At 34.5% G+C, this 12,500-nt stretch overlaps 2 protein-coding genes across 2 annotated transcripts in view; one reads left to right on the plus strand and one right to left on the minus strand.

The window, feature by feature from the left end:
- The window catches only part of LOC137634572 (glutamate receptor ionotropic, delta-2-like), a 42,194-nt gene extending 30,024 nt beyond the window's left edge, over window positions 1–12,170 (minus strand). Inside the window, exon 1 of the mRNA XM_068367036.1 lies at window positions 12,093–12,170. The gene's annotated coding sequence lies outside the window, so the exon portion shown is untranslated. The remainder of the gene's footprint in view (window positions 1–12,092) is intronic.
- LOC137634545 (uncharacterized) overlaps window positions 1–12,500 on the plus strand; it is a 469,969-nt gene that overhangs the window by 375,374 nt on the left and 82,095 nt on the right. The window lies entirely within an intron of this gene.

Here is a 12,500-nt window from a genome sequence, read left to right on the forward strand (position 1 = left end):
TGTGAGAAATATTTAGCGAAAGGTAAGGAGGTGTATGATACATTTATGGATCTGGATAGAGTTGATCAGGAAGCAATGTGGATGAGGTTATATGGAATTGGTGGAGGGTTGTTGCAAGCAGTGAAGCGTTTACACATAGGCAGTAAAGTGGGAGTTAGTATAGGAAATAAAGTGAGTGAGTGGTTTCCAGTGAGAGTAGGGCTGAGACGGGGATATGTGATGTCACCATGGTCACTCAATTTGCTTGTAAGAGTGCTTGGTTGAGGATTAAAACTCATAGATAAGAGTGATCATGAGTTTGAAGTGAATAAGTTGTTGTTTTTGGATGATACTGTATGGGTTGCAGAATCGGAGAAGCTGTGTCAATTAGTGGCAGAGTTTGGAAGGGTGTGTGAGAAAAGGAAGTTGCGAGTTAATGTAGGTAAGAGTAAGGTTATGATATGCACATAAAGGGAGGGTGGTACTAGATTGAATGTTATGTTGAATGAAGGGTTACTGGAATAAGTAGAACAGATTAAGTATTTGGGTTCTGTTGTTGCTGCAAATGGTAGAGTGGAAGCAGATGTACGCCAGAGAATGAGTGAAAGATGTAAAGTATTGGGGGCAGTAAGGGGAGTGGTAAAGAATAGAGGGTTAAGGATGAATGAAAAGAGAATTATGTATAAGAAAGTAACTGTAACAACTGATGTATGGATCGAAGTAGAGGGGAATGAAATTGATGGAGAGACAGAAATTGAATGTGTTCGAGATGAAGTGTCTGGGGAGTATGGCTAGTGTATCTAGATTGGATACAATTAGGAACGAAGCATTAAGAGTGAGAACAGGTGTGAGGAATGAATTAGCAGCTAGAGTGGATATGAATGCGTTGAGGTCGTTTGGCCAAGTAGAGAGGATGTAAAATGGTTGTCTGCTGAAGACAGTGATGAATGCAAGATTTAATGGGAGAAGTGCAAGAGAAGAGCCAAGGTTTGGATGGATGGATGGAATGAAAAAAGCCCTAGGTGACAGAAAGATAGATGTGAGAGATGTAAAGGAGCGTGCTAGAAATAGAAATGAATGCCGAGCGATTGTGACGCAGTTCCAATAGGCCCTGCGGCTACCTTGAGTCACCTTGATGAACGCTGAGTTAGCGGAAGTAGGGGAGTTAGCATATGAAGCTTCATTTGTGGTGGAAGACGGGGTAGAGTTCATTGCAGTACCCTAGCAGTACCAACCAAACTCAGGCAAGTAGGAACTAAGAGGAAAAAGTCCCTTTTTGTTTCTTTTTGGATGTCGGCTACCTCCCAAAATTAGGGAAGTGACATGGTAGATAGATAAATAGATAGATAGATAGATAGATAGATAGAACATTATTATTAGTAGTATTTAGCCAGCAGACCATATTTTATGAATGTCTTGTTAAAAGTTATTGCTGCATCAGTGGTTTTCATCTTATTTACAATTTTCTCTATAGCTTACTTCTGATAACATTTTACTCTTTGCGACTGTGTTGAGAGGCTTTACCTGAATGAGAACAGTGATTGTCCTAACATTTATATGAGAGCTAATGTTAATGCCTACATGAAACATGCCATTTCCCAATACTTAACTTGGCACTCCACTCATCTAGAACTTCTTTGGCCCTTTGAAGTATTGATAGATAATGGGTACTCTAATAGGGAATTGAACGGAAAAGTAAAAGCACTCAGAACGCAATATGGTCATTTTTTTTAAGGCATTCATGCATGCAACAACAATATGAAGAACAAGAACATATCCTTTGCAGCATAGTGACAGGGAATATTTTTTTTTTAATATTAACTAATAAGATAAGACAATCCTTGTTAAAGAACAGACTAGCCACTGCAGAGCAAGATCTTCCAAGAGGATGTAAAAGAAATTGTCTATCTTTTTCAATGATCTTTCTGCAGATGACCTGAAAATATGACCACAATTAACTTCTCCAAGGGTATGCCATGCCATAACCACGAGGGTGTCATCGAGGAAATATAGCAAATGTTCATAATACTTACATCTCAAGATTTTCATGTTTCAAACATTAAAATTACTGACAGACCAACGCTGCCTGAAGGTCCTAGATACCCTATACATCAGCAAACATAAGCCAATCCTGAAAACCACACCAGACGCCTTTCTGTTCCTCCTGTTCCCACCATTCTGGAGAAAATACTCCTGCATTAGGTTATCAAATGCTGACTTAACCACAGGCGACCCTGATGATAGAAACTCCTATCTCCTTAGAGACCATGGACAAAGTCCGGAGAACAGATACACAACGTAGCTTTCTTAGCAACCTACAAACCCCTACAATAGACCAACAATGCCCCATATAGCCACCATACGGGTTAGAACTACAATCTATGTACCATCAAACCCCATCACCTACAACACACAACATATACCTGTCCACAACCCACCACTTTAACGCCTGCCCATCCTACCAAATACGATCAAAATCCAGAGCTATGGGCTGCAAAGCTGCACAGTCAAGAGATCTGTGCAACTTTGCATCCCATAGCTCTTGGAAAAAGGGCCAGGTGATCATGAAAAATTTTCAACCCTTTCTACGTGCTGCTGAAACAGCAAGAGCCTGTGCCTTGCACTGAGTACGCCATACCTAAAACCAACCCTTTTCTCGGTACATTCCTTGACTTTGCAGTGACCATGAAGGAGTGAAACTCTTGCATCCTTGAAATGTTACTATGATGAATACCTGGACTGCTGACCCTGCCTGTTCTATGAAAGTGTTCCTGGTCACCATCAACTGCTTTTGTACTGTACATACCTAGACCTGCACCTGGGGCCAACTTCATTTCCGTCCTGGATTTGCTTTCGCTGTTGTGGTATCATGTAACTCACGACTCTAGTCGCAAATAGAAGGATTCAATTGGAAGGATAAAGGAAATCCTTTATAATCCTTGACACAGCAAAAACTTTTCGCAAGACATTCTTATGGTCATCATGGAAACACAGTCACAGAACAGAATTCCCTTATGAGAAAAGAGAAGACCCAAAGGACAATATGAATTTTAAAAAAATATATTTTGAACACACTCAAAAGGAAAATAAGGTCATTCGGAGACCCCGAAACTACACAGAGGCTAAAGAGATTTGAGATTTGTAGAAAGGATATTCAAAGCCATAATATTGGATGTGGTCAAGCAATCCTAGTCATGAAAACAACTAGTGTCAATCTGTTTAACAAAATCAAATTTCAAAGCAAAATGCATAGGAAGAAGATAAAACTGAACATTTATTTGCAAATACTCAAAATTAAAGAAATTAAGTATGGTAAACCTGAAAAATCTTGGCAGAGTACATGGGGAATACAAAAGACAGTTCATGGAACAGAAAATGGAGTTTAAAATGCCAGAAAAGGTTATCAGAGCTAAAGAAAAAAAAAAGATAGAATCACATCTTATGCTGTGAAGAAGGTGGTGGTAAAAGCAAAACTTGAGATATTCATTAGTATTTTTTATCTGATGTTACAGTACAAGATTCAAATGATATAAGCTAAGAAGCTTTAGAACCATCTGATAGTTGTACATAGAGTGCCAGTAAATGTGTTCTGTAGAGTGAACATTGAAGATACCCCTTCCACTAACCCCAATGGATCACCCCAAAAACCTTATCACTTGTTGAGAATCACGAGGCCCAAACTAGTAGCCTTTCAATCATTACTTCAAGTTCCTTCTTTATCTTTCAATTGATGAACGATGGAAGATGAAAACTATAACTTTGAATCGTATATCTCAAGTACCGGAAGCAAGTTAAAAGATTATTCGTTTGATACCCTGGTCAAGAAATAGGTTTGTAATATGTTATTCACAGTTATGATTATCTTCAGACACATACAGTTAGGATGAGATCAGTTTTCAGTAATCTTTAGTTTCCTGTAGCGCTTAAAGAAATTAAATTCATGGGCATAAAAAATACAAATTACAAAAAATAATAAACGCAAAAGAAACTATCATTGATAAATCTATTCATGTCTAGATTGGATACAGTTAGGAACGAAGCATTAAGAGTGAGAACAGGTGTGAGGAATGAATTAGCAGCTAGAGTGGATATGAATGCATTGAGGCTGTTTTTCCAAGTAGAGAGAATGTAAAATGGTTGTAATGAAACTCGTGAAGAGTTTCATATTCATACAATTTTACTGAAATTTGGAATTATTGTCCTTCCAACTGTGAAAAAAACCTTCCTAAAATAATTGCAAAGCATTAACGCAACAAGCAAGTATGTCACCTACCATCATGTGGTTTATTATTTTTTTTTTTTTTTGACAACCATTTATTTTTTTATTTGTGGTTTATAATTCGAATGTAAATAAGTGGAAATCAATCATTTCCTCACCAGCAAAATACTTTGAGGGTAAAAAGGGTAAGATCGATATCGGCAAAATAACATCACTAATGGTGAGCTGGGAAGCGACGTGTCACTGCAAATATTTTCTCCTTAATTCCAAGTTATGATTGCCAATCGAAGTTTATTTAAAGAATAACAAGGGTAACAGGGAGTGTTTAAGAAGGGGGTATTTCGATTCTATCGAGCAGCCAATAGACTATCGAAAGTGGTCATTAAGTGTCCATATTAAATAGAAATTCTATAGTAGAATGGTTATGAAAACCTCTGTAAATCCATAATCTTTCTTATTATTATTATTATTATTATTATTATTAAATGCTAAGCTACAACCCTAGTTGGAAAAGCAGAATGCTATAAGCCCAGGGGCCCCAACAGGGAAAATAGCCCAGTGAGGAAAGGAAACAAGGAAAAATAAAATGTTTTATGAATAGTAACAATATCAAAATAAATATTTCCCATATAAACCATAAAAACTTTAATAAAAACAAGAGGAAGAGAAACTGGATAGAACAGTGTGCCTGATTGATAACAATTGGTAAGACAAGATTTTATTAATAGGAATAACAGTCTCAGTCTCTGGTAATATTGATTGAGGGAAAAAATAAAGCAAAAGCGTAAGATATTACAACGAATTTCTTTAGTAACAGGGACATACTATACACTGAAATCGATATAACTTTTAATTTGAAGATCTAGATAAGATTAATTTAAAAAAGAGTGATAGGATTAAAATTTTCGAGACATCAAAAATTCCAAAAACATTAGAGGTTACCGACTGATTTTGTAGGTGATCGAGTTAGCAGCAAAAAAACGGGAGAAAATATAATAATTGATGAAGAAGAAATCTGTCATAAATCAATAAGACATAAGAACATTAAAAAGCTTAAGATTTGGTATTACTTAGACCAAGTGATTGATTCTTGACTGCTTCATGAAAAACAAATAAAAGTGTTTTTAAGGCCCACAAAAAAAGAAAAAAAAATCGTAAAACAATTTACCAGAAGGTGTTTAAGACTATGATCTGAATCAGGGCTGTCAGCATCTATTCAAAATTCTTCTTGAATACCAGATAATTTGGACACTTGGACTTGTAGAGGAGTAGCCACCAGGGGTCGATAGGTGTCTCAAACAAATCTAGACATGTTCTGAACAGGACAAAATAATCTTTAAACACAAGATAGAGATTGGACTTTATTTCAGCTGTTTATCGTAAACTATATATGAGCTGTTGAAATTATGTTAAGAAACTGCTGATGTATATTTTGAATCATTATATTAGATTTCTTTATACTATGAGCTAGAAAACAAAGTGGCGTAGTGTCTTAATGTTAAACTGAAAAGCAATGTGAAGAGTGAATGGTAACTGTGCTTTTCTACTTTAAGATTACAAAGGTCTTTCTTGTACCTGTACCAACCGTGTGTCACACGATCGTACATAGTACATTTTTTTTTTGTATATATGATGCTTTGTATCTTCACTCTCCCCTCGCACTGATAGGGACCTGAATAAACATGTCTGTTTTTCTCACCGTTAACTGTTAACAGCACCGGTTGTTGGTTGAACATGAAATTGCCTGTTATGTTTTTATGTCCTTTTTGCCTGGACTTTCTGTATATATAAATGGATGTTCTGTAATGAAGTTACTCAGTTGCTTTCATCCTGCCTTCTTAGTCACAGCCTCTCTCGGCCCGTCACATATCCGAACAAATAACTTTGAAAAGTACGAAGTTCAACATATATCGAATGCATTTCAATTATACTTGTTAGCATGGAAATATATCAACGAAAACTGGAAAATGGGTGAAGTACCAACCAACAGTACTTTCATAACATTGTCAAAACTCAAACAAACGCGAAACTGTAAACGAAACATTTCATACGTGGTTCTGTTGATAAAAATCTTTAGAAAATGGGTGAAGTACCAACCAACAGTACTTTCATAACATTGTCAAAACTGAAACAAACGCAAAAACTGTAAACGAAACATTTCATACGTGGTTCTGTTGATAAAAATCTTCTGAAGTAAATAAATTTACAGAAAATTTCCCTTCCATGAACTTTTTTTTTACGCTAGCACTCTTTTTAACCTACCTATACCTGAACACTAAAACCTCACATTACTAAAGTAAAGCTTTAAATTTTCCAGATTAAAAATTCAAGATGTAGGCAACCGACGACTCGACATATTGCGAAAAAACCACATTATCTTTTTGCCCGAACTCAGCATAAACGGAGACTAATTATAATGGAAGTCTTTCAATTTGGCTGCATATTGATATGTAGAAGCAGTTCCAGAAACACGCACAGACAGTCACTATATACCTTATTACCATTACAAAGTTTCATTCTTTATATCTATATATATATATATATATATATATATATATATATATATATATATATATATATATATATATATATATATATATATATATATACATATTAAAACTATCATCCCGAGACTAGATTTTGATTATGGTATGGTCGAATAAGTTTGTCAATCTTGTCTGTTTATTGTAGGAACTGAAGTAAATTTTATGGACATTTGGATGAAATATAATTATTTAAATTATCAATACTTTGTTTTGCGGATCGATGAAGTGTGATGTAAGATAGTTAAATTTTATTTATATATTTTGATGAAAACCTTTAGTTGCAATTTTAATACAAAGTACCTCGGAAAGGCATCTACTTAATAGAATTAAGAAAAGGTAGAATTTAAGGGTACATTACACCAAAATATAATCTCTACGTGTCTAGAAATGCTCCAAATGCACCACAGACCATCTAAAATCGGTAAGGTTTTGGGTACCTAAAGTGACCCCTAAACCCTTGACCTCTGGTGATTCTGCCCCTAGTTCAACCCCCCACCCCCCATTCCACTAATTATTTGCTACATTCCTGAGTCTCCAATGGAGTAGTTATAGATATCCACAATAAGGAAAGAAAACCAAAGCATAGATATATTAAAAAGAGGCAATAAACAATCACTTGAAAATATTCGAGAGAAAGAAAGGAAACAATATAAATATTGCAGAAGGGGCTACTAATAAAAAGATACCTCTGCATAGATTAAAGGTTATTCATTGCGGAAACAGAAATGTTAATTATTACATGACAGTACATGACAGATCCACAGATTTCACACCAGTTTCAAAAAACAGTTCCAAACGCATAAAAACATCTTTCATCTTTCACAATCCTATATTGGTTGGGTTAATTGTATCGCGCTTAGAACACAAAACAGTCTCGAAATATAAGCTCAAATACAGATATTCGTAGAAACAAAAACATTTATTTGCAGTCTGTTGCGTTTGCAATAATGATGATAGTCACTATTGTCGACCAAGTACCCAATAATTAGTCCTTGAGGCACCGTCATCAGAAAATCAGTTAAAACACCAGATTCTTCTGCACAGTCGACCTTATAATGTCTGTCTATCTTCTCAGAGAGAGGCATTATGGAGTGCCCATTGCACTCAAGCTAAAACTAAAATGTTGACGTATTCACGTCATTTCCCATCATGACAATGAAGAGTAGGTCCAGAACTTCCTAACTTTCGCAATAATAATGATTTTCAGGGAATAATAGTTAAATCATAGGAAGTATCTGGAAAACACAATTGATAATTTCATACAGGAAACCTTTATATTTGCAGATAAACATTGGATAGTTTAGCAATCATACTACTTAATTGATTTTTCCATAAACGAATCGTTTAATTCGAACACCAGAATGTTTTACATCAATGTTAAAGAATGATAAATGTATGTTTAAATAAGACCAACCATAACAACTAACAGAGGTCGTTTATCAGCTTTCTGGCTACAACTACTGCCAGTAAATTATCTCTTCAGTAATTACTTGATATTACTTAAGAAGAATATTCTAAGGGCACATTAGAAGAAAAGGACATAAACAACATACCAAAGGAGACGGAAAAGGGAATGACCGAGAACAAACAGATTATAAATAGAGAGCAGACCAGAAGAGAAAGATATATAGATAAACACAGAAAGATTCTTTCATTTCTATAGGGAAGAAACGCATGATGTCTGAGATTTATATTTTACAAGTTGCACCAAAATATTCTAATTAGGGTCTCGCTGTATGAAAAGAATTGCCTTAACCCCACAGAGACTATGAGTTTGCCAATAATTGAATTTATGAAATTATGAGACCAGTGAGGACATTCGGACGACCTGGGTAAAATCTGCAGTTGCATTATGAACTCAAAGTTAAAACAAGTTTGGCAGCAAGATAGAAGAAAGGGAGAACGGCAGAATGGTTAGATGGTTAGAATGCGAGTGCAGCAAAGGGTACTGCTAAGACCCTTGAGTAATACAGTAATTATTATTATTATTATTACTACCCAAGCTAAAACCCTAGTTGGAAAAGCGAGATGCTATAAGCCCAAGGGCTCCAACAGGGAAAAATAGCCCAGTGAGGAAAGGAAATAAGGAAATGAATAAATGATGAGAATAAATTAACAATATATCATTCTAAAAACAGTAACAGCGTCAAAACAGATATGTCGTATATAAACTATTAACAACGTCAAAAACAGATATGTCATACATAAACAATAAAAAGACTCATGTCAGCCTGGTCAATATAAAAACATTTGCTCCAACTTTGAACTTTTGAAGTTCTACTAATTCAACTACCCGATTAGGAAGATCATTCCACAACTTGGTAACAGCTGGAATAAAACTTCTAGAATACTGTGTAGTATTGAGTCTCATGATGGAGAAGGCCTGGCTATTAGAATTAACTGCCTGCCTAGTATTACGAACAGGATAGAATTGTCCAGGGAGAACTGAATGTAAAGGATGGTCAGAGTTATGAAAAATATTATGCAATGTAATGTTTAGAAATTGCGTTAATGAGTTTATGGGGGTGCTTGCTTTTGAGAGTACAATAGGCTATTACGATTGAACCCATATGTTCAAATACTTTGCAATCACGTGAATTTATTATTTAGTAACTTTAGCTTATTGGCTGAAATAAATAAGATTAAGATGTGATTTGTCACGGTCGTTTATCAAAATTTATAAAATATCAAAACTTACGCTGAAAAGGGTGTTTGAACAATATTCTTAAAAAATTTAATGTTGCTTTGAGGTACAGTATTATTTTTTAGGGAAAAAATCAAGAGAGGACTTGTCAGTATAAATGCTGAATTAACAGTTAAACAGCTTAAAGTGAACCCCTCTTACAATGACGCAAGAAATGATTCACAGTTCACAGTGCAATTGAAAGTAGGAACCGTGCCACATGCAAATAAGTTAGACCTACAGGGAAAAGGGAATTTTGATAGTTGGGATTCTTAACTATATGAAAAATAATTTATTATATGAAAGGCTTCGAGTGGTGTCATCAACAATTGAACAGTATATGAACTTGATAAACATTTTCTGTGAACAAATGGCAATTCTAACGACTACTTTGTGAAACTTGCTTTATAAGAATCAAATAGGTTAAAACGTTTCAGCTAGCAATTGTCACGTTAGAACCGCTTCAGTTGATTAACTTACTTGCAAAAAGGGTAGCATTACCTTTAAGTCATTATGAAATACATAGTGAGACAGTATTGAGTCTAAACAATTAGAGCAAGCTCACCAGCTAATTACGGACAGTCTGAAATACAGGCGAAATTATACCCTTGTGTTTAATGTAGCTGTCCCTATGTGATAGCGTGGCCTCTTGAGGCAGTCTGTAATTAATATGAATAATGTAATATAAAAAAAAATGCACTCAAACGATTAAATGTTGAGTGGGTTAGTACCATTTACAGTGTGGCCCCCGATGTCCTAATTACAGTTCTATCTGGATTGTGATTTTTCATTCATTCTCTTTGGTCTCTCTCTTTTCAGCTGTTCAACTTCTTGGATCTCACCTACACTAAATTTTACCCTACATAAACAACAACAATAATAATAATAATAATAATAATAATAATAATAATAATAATAATTTTTACCGCCTAAGATTTACAAGCATAAATGTTATTTTCAAAAGTCCTTACACAAACAAATACACACACACAAATATATATATATATGTATATATATATATATATATATATATATATATATGCATTTACATATATATATGTATATATATATATATATATATATATGTATATATATATATATATATATATATATATATATATATATATATATATATAAAATTTCTTTTTTGTTGTAATAATGATATGCAAAAAAAAAAAAAAAAAAAAACTTAACGGTGATTGGGCTGTGAATTTCATTTATCCGTTCAATGTGCACCGATGAGTGTCCAGTAAATATCAAAAAGGTTTTCTGAAACATTAAGGCTCGCTTTCTTTTGCCGAGTGTTTAAGACGTCCACTTAGAGAGGTTTTGAAGTTTGGTGGCATAGGAATGTAGAAGTTCCTTTGGCGTAAGTACTCTGGTAAACTAAAGAGGTTTGTATATTATACAAATGTAATTATAGCATATCTAAATAGCTATATACGATGGTCCTGTGACGGTGCCGAGTAAGGGTGTGAACTCAAAGGCAGATTGGAAACGACTGAGTTATTTATTAAGGAACACTCTGCTTTATATACAAAACCTCAAGGCAACGTCACATTGGTGACCCCGGAGTGACATGTTCGAGAGACAGACAATGATACAGAGCAAAACCGGAGACATGATCATTCAGGTTCTTTTTAGTGCGAGGGAGGAGCGAAGATACAAGCATAATATATACATAAGGAATTATGTACAATTGTGTGAAACACGGTTGGTACAGTCCCCTCTGTTCCGTGTAATTGTCAGTATGGGATTGATCTTTGTACGTTTTTGTAATTTTCATTATTACTATTGTGAAAACAATAGTATAAATTAAGATTTGACCAGAGTAAATATAATTAAAGCTACACAATGAAACGAATAAAATGTTAACAAAACAATAAAGGAAAAACGAGAATACAGCGACCAAAATAACTACTGGTATAACGAGGTTCAGTTTTATTAAAGTTGAAAGCATTAATTGGTCGGTGGGAAGGTATTGCTTGAAGTGCAGAATTCTAAAGGATGGTTTTATCAGAAAGATATTATAATACCATATTGACGAGCAATACAAAATACGCCAGAATATCATAAACTTTTTTTTTTTTTTTAATCTAGATATATCTGTAGAATGATATCTTCCACTATCTTGGGTTAGAGTTCTCTTGCTTGAGGGTACACTGGAGCACGCTATTTTATCTTATTTCTCTTCCTCTTGTTTTGTTAAAGTTTCTATAGTTTATATAGGAATATTTATTCTAATGCTGTTACTCTTCTTAAAATATTCTATTTTCCTTTTTTCCTTTCCCCACTGGGCTATTTTCCCTGTTGGAGCCTCTGGGCTTATAGCATCCTGCTTTTCTATTATTATTATTATTATTATTATTACTAGCCAAGCTACAACCCTAGTTGGAAAAGCAAGATGCTATAAGCCCAAGGGCTCCAACAGGGAAAAACAGCCCAGTAAGGAAAGGAAATAAGGAAATAAATAAATGGTGAGAATAAAATAACAATATATCATTCTAAAAACAGTAACAGCGTCAAAACTAGGGATTTAGCTTAGCTAGTAATAATAATATCGAAACAGAACTCCGGTATGATATCAACATGAGGATAACGTCTCACAGTAAGCATAATAATCTAAAGATAAGAGTCAAATAAGATCATCCTTAGTATTCCTTACCACTTCCAGGAGTAGTTGTTCGATGCCGTGGTCTTCGGAACAGCCTCGTCGCAACTGTGGTAGGAAGATGGGTGCTCGATGCCTCTTCAAGCCAGTGGCAGGCTCTAAGCCCCGCCCACTAAAGATTTCATAGACGTATGAACCTTCTGATCAAACTCGTTAACCTTTTGAGGACTTTAGCTGATGGCCAGAATTTTCATACATTTTAACGTAGTTTCTCCCCACCTTCTTATTTTCCTTGCTTGGTCACATACACTAAACATATATACATACACACATGTGTATATATATATATATATATATATATATATATATATATATATATATATATATATATATAAATATATATATATATATATATATATATATATATATATATATATATATATATATGTATATATATGTGTG

The sequence above is a fragment of the Palaemon carinicauda genome, chromosome 44, assembly GCF_036898095.1.
Source record: "Palaemon carinicauda isolate YSFRI2023 chromosome 44, ASM3689809v2, whole genome shotgun sequence".
Taxonomy (NCBI): Eukaryota; Metazoa; Arthropoda; class Malacostraca; order Decapoda; family Palaemonidae; genus Palaemon; species Palaemon carinicauda.